Source organism: Stegastes partitus, unplaced genomic scaffold (assembly GCF_000690725.1).
Source record: "Stegastes partitus isolate 25-593 unplaced genomic scaffold, Stegastes_partitus-1.0.2 Scaffold823, whole genome shotgun sequence".
NCBI classification, from domain to species: domain Eukaryota; kingdom Metazoa; phylum Chordata; class Actinopteri; family Pomacentridae; genus Stegastes; species Stegastes partitus.
In genome coordinates this window covers 175,295-180,025 of record NW_007578554.1, presented here as the reverse complement: position 1 = coordinate 180,025, position 4,731 = coordinate 175,295, and the positions used below count along the sequence as shown (strand labels likewise).

The 4,731-nt window shown below is 38.3% G+C and overlaps 1 long non-coding RNA gene across 1 annotated transcript; it reads left to right on the top strand.

Annotated features, from left to right (window-relative positions):
* Positions 1-236: 236 nt before the first annotated feature.
* LOC103365256 (uncharacterized) lies at positions 237-4,211 on the top strand. Its single transcript, XR_520597.1, has 2 exons — positions 237-508; positions 3,816-4,211. It is a non-coding gene; the product is annotated as an uncharacterized LOC103365256 (long non-coding RNA).
* The last annotated feature ends 520 nt before the right edge of the window (positions 4,212-4,731 follow it).

Below are 4,731 nucleotides of genomic sequence, written 5' to 3'. Positions count from 1 at the left end.
CTCCGCCCCCCATGACCCTGGTGAGGATTAAGCGATGTGGTTTTACTGGATGCTGTCAATAATTTATCTCTATGGAAAGTCTATGAAATGACACTAAGCTTAAGCGTTAAAACAGTTTTTTTTTACACCGTAAACAGAAACACAAATCTGTAATTAAAAAAACAAACTGAACAAATCCATGAATTAATGAATGGATGGACTGTAACACTGAAAAACTATTTTAAAAAACGATGAAACTAAATATCTGTTTAAATGTTGAATGTTTATTTTCAGTCAGGAGGCTGCAGTCTGCAGGCCGTCCACTAGGGGCAGCAGCTCAGATCCGTTCATCTCATATTTATTCTCATATTTATTCATGTATGTATTCGTCCGTTCAGTCCTGCTCGCTGATGGAAACAGGAAGTGAAAGCAGCTCGCGGCCTCGACGCCCAGCAGTGTGGAGACGGACTCATGCGGCCGCCGGCGGTGAAACGTGGACGGATGCAGTTAGACGGACGACATATTGGCTGTAAGGAGGCTTCGGACGCACAACGACACACACCACACACTACACAACTACACAACTACACAACTACACACACTACACACTTCTGAATTTTAATCATCTGTGATATGACGTCATCATTTATGTGCAGATTGTGTTTTTATAATTAGAATAAATCAGATAAAAGCAGCAGAAACGAAAAGTCGAATATTTAACTGAAATGTTCTCTGATGGAAGCAGAAAGAAGCAAAAATGTGGAGATACTCCAGTGAAGTACTTGTACTTAGTTACTCTATAAACTGCCTAAACCTGACCTTAAGGTAACGTAAATCTAACCTTATTCTAACCTAAATCAAACCTTATCCAAGCCTACACTCACAGTTCGCATAACATAAAACTATTCTAACTCAAGTTTGAACTTAACTCTTTGTCCAACACAAATAAAACGTTATCAACCTTAACATTACATAAACCAAACTTTACTCTAACCCGAATAAAACCTTATCTTTACTCAAACTTAACCTAATCCTAACCTTATTCTAACCTAAATCAAACCTTATCTTTACTCAAGTTTAACCTATTTCCAACCTAACCAATCCTAGCTTTCTTGTAATCTAAACCTGACTTTAACCGTCTTATCACCTTAAGATAACATAAACCTAACCTTATTCTAACACTAATTAAACCGTATCCTAACCCTAACTTTAGTTTGATATAAATCGAAGCTTATTCTAACCCAAGTAAAACCTATTCCTAACCTAAATTTAACCTCGACGTAATATAAATCTAACCTTTTCCTGATTCAGGTAAAACCTGATTATAATCCAAATGTAACCTGTCACTAACCAAACGATTCTAATGCTAACAAAACCTTATTGTAACCTAAACTTAAGCTTAACGCAATCTAACTTTAACCTTATTCTAACTATAAAACAATCTAAAACCTTATCCCAACCTAAACCTAGCTTCATGTGACATAAGTTAACCCTAAACCTAATTTAAACATGACTTTAACCTAACATTAACCAAACTTAAACCTGCTTTTAATCTAACCTAAACCTAATTTATATTTGACTTAGGCATGACTTTAACCTGACTTTAACCTAACCCACACCTGATTTAAACCTAGCCTAAACCTAACTTAAACCAGACCAAAGCCTGACTTTGTGCAGTGTGATGAAAACACTCACAGCTGCAGCAGTAGCCGTGATGTTGCCACTGTGGTGTCGCCCCCCGCTGGCCAGGTGCAGACACTGCAGCTGCTCAGGTGGACACCAGTCGAACACCTGAACTTTACCTGCAACAGTTAAAGCACACATATGTTTGCTTTAGTGAACGTAGTCGTTGTTTATTTCCTGTTTATTTGTTGTTTACCCACCACAGCTTGGTCCAGAAGGGTTCTGGTTCAGTCCACTCATCAGGCCCATCTCCTGATCCGAGATCAATAACCAATCAATCAGTTGTAATGATACGGTCATTTATAACGTCAATTGAAACTGTAAAAACATGTTGCATTTATTTATATTCACTCAATAATCAGTCGTAAAGAAAAAACAAAACATGTTAAATGTGTGTAAATGTTAATAAAATGATGACAGTCAGCAGCTTCTCACATTTATTATATTAATACAATAACTTCAGGGAACACAGTAATAATATATTAAATCCATCAGTATTTCTGTACCAGTAGTAGTAAAATTCTCTTTAAATGCAAAGCATGTGTTAAGTTGTGTGTAAACCCTGAAATAATAAACCAGCACAGCAAATTTACAGTAACACAGAAATAAAATACTACATTATTCTCTGTTTAAATACCAATATAAAAGGCTGTCTAAAGGCATAAACATGTAAAATGTGAATAAATATATACAGTAAGTTTTAATTTGTGAGTTGAAAATAAACTCTTAAACATGAAAGGAACAAACTAAGCTCCAATAACAGACAGAAAACGTTCAATTCATCTTTATTCTCCGTATAAAAAGCCATTAAAACAGACTTCCATGTGTAAAACATACAGAAATACAGGTTCAGTTATGATTCCTGTATAAAATAAAGCGACTGCAAGAGAAGTATTTTATAATAATGAACACTGACATTAACTTCACATAATGAAACAGATAAAGGAGGAAACAACACGTTTTACTATAACGATAGTAATAATAATGATAATAATATTAAGTGGTACGAACCTCTGTGCTGCTCATCGGCTGCCGACTGACTCTGACTCCGCTGATGTAGAAGTTGAGGCTTCAGACTGAGCAGCTGCAGGACGAGCTGATGTTTAAATCCTCCCTGAAGCTCCAATCCTCGTCTTCAGTCACGTTGCTCAGCAGCTCCATCACCAGTTCACGCTGACGGCTTTATTATTATTATTACCATTAAAACTGTTTTAAAACATTAAATTCTGTCTCTGAAGTGGCCTCAGATCCGGAGGCATCTTTTAGAAACAGTTTGTGCTTTTTTTCTACAAATACAGAATCCCTGATTGGTGTTTGAACCGACGCCTGCGTCTGGTCATGTGACCTGCAGGTGTGTGAACAGGTTATCTCTGACAAGGCTCGGACGTCGTCATAGTCTACGGATGTCCACATCGAGTCTTTATGTTACCTGAGCCGAGTCACGTGATACAAAATACCTGCGGAAACCAGGTACTGCATCCGGCTGCAGTACCTGGTTGTTCCACCAGGTGGAGCCCAGAGGAGGCGCCATTCTAATTACGTTCATGTAGCGGTTTAGCTACTAAATGGGCGCCATGACAACGACTCCTACGAGGCTTAAAGACTTCCGGCCAGTGTGCTAAAAGTGAAAGTGTCCAAAGTTTCTGCTGCTGTGATCTGGCAGCAGTTCAGACAAAGATTATCGGTGTAGATGTGATCTTTGTTTTATAGTGAGGCCGACGTTGGGCAGCTGGAACGAGCTAAAGCAGGCGTCTCTGAATCCTCACAAGCGCATAAAATGTCGAACACAAGCAGCAACCTGAGAAATGAAGAAAAACCACAAACTGCAATTCCTCGATCGTCCACTTGGAGCTGATTTAACTCCAGAAGGAAAAAAAAAACTAGATAAAATTCCAGATGTGATGTTGTACAAACCAGGTTGTGTCTCATATTCACGCCATGTTTCTGGGTTCATTCAGGAGACGGAAATCACCTTTAATTAAAATAAAGCGCGAGCGCTGCAGTTCCCTGAATGTCCACTGGAGGCTCCACAAACAGCAGAAATAATCACATTTACAGCCTGGAACAGAGACTGGTGGAGGTGTCTGTGGATCATTTATTTAAACATTAATCATCCGTTCAGCTGTTTGATTCCTGTTTTTTATTTATTCCAGTGAACTGTGGAGGCTCCGGGCTTCGGATCAGGACTCAGCCTCCGTCTCCTCGCTGACCTCCGCCCCCTGCCTCCCCTCCGTCCTCCCCCGGGCCGGGCTGGGTGTCGGGGGTGAGCCTCCCCGAGGACTCGCCGACTCGACTGTCACAAGTCGTTGAGCTGCGGCACCTCAGACGGAGTCGCCAGAAATCAGAACATTCAGGCATCAGGAATCTAAGACAGAGAGAAATCCCATTTATCAAACCTGCTGGTGGTTCGTTCTGGAGCTCCTAAACTCATTTGGACTCAACCTCTATGTTGTATTTGTATATTTCTATGTATTTTTGTATAAATGTGGTAGAAACAACATTTATTTCTGTTTGTAGAAACATTGACAATAAAGTTCAGTTTGACTTTACTTTCATTGTTTATTCAGCAGATCTTTAATTTGATTGTTTTTCTGTCTTTCTGAATGTTTTTTTATTTATTTCATTTCATTTATTTTGATTTAATACTGTTTTTTATATAATAATTAGTTTAAAATAGTTTTTTAGATTATAATAATTTATTTTGGTAAATGTGTTTAAATTAAACATCAGCTGCTGCAAACAGACGCAGAGACGAACAAGCACCAGAACAACAGAACAGAGTCTGACTTCATACGATCATTAAAAACAAGATAAAACGACGAAACGGTTCATTCAGGAGGAAGAAACTTTCATTACATTAAATAATTCAACAATAAACAAAAACAAGAATGAGAAAAAATAATGAAATATTGTTAAAAACAAAAATAAAAATACAAATTTGTTAAAAAGAAGAAACTTCAATTAGATCAAATAGTATGGCATGTTTGAAGCTCTGTACATGTATCATGGCCCCTCTCCAGATGTTTTGGCCCCTCTCCAGATGTTTTGGCCCCTCTCCAGATGTTTTGG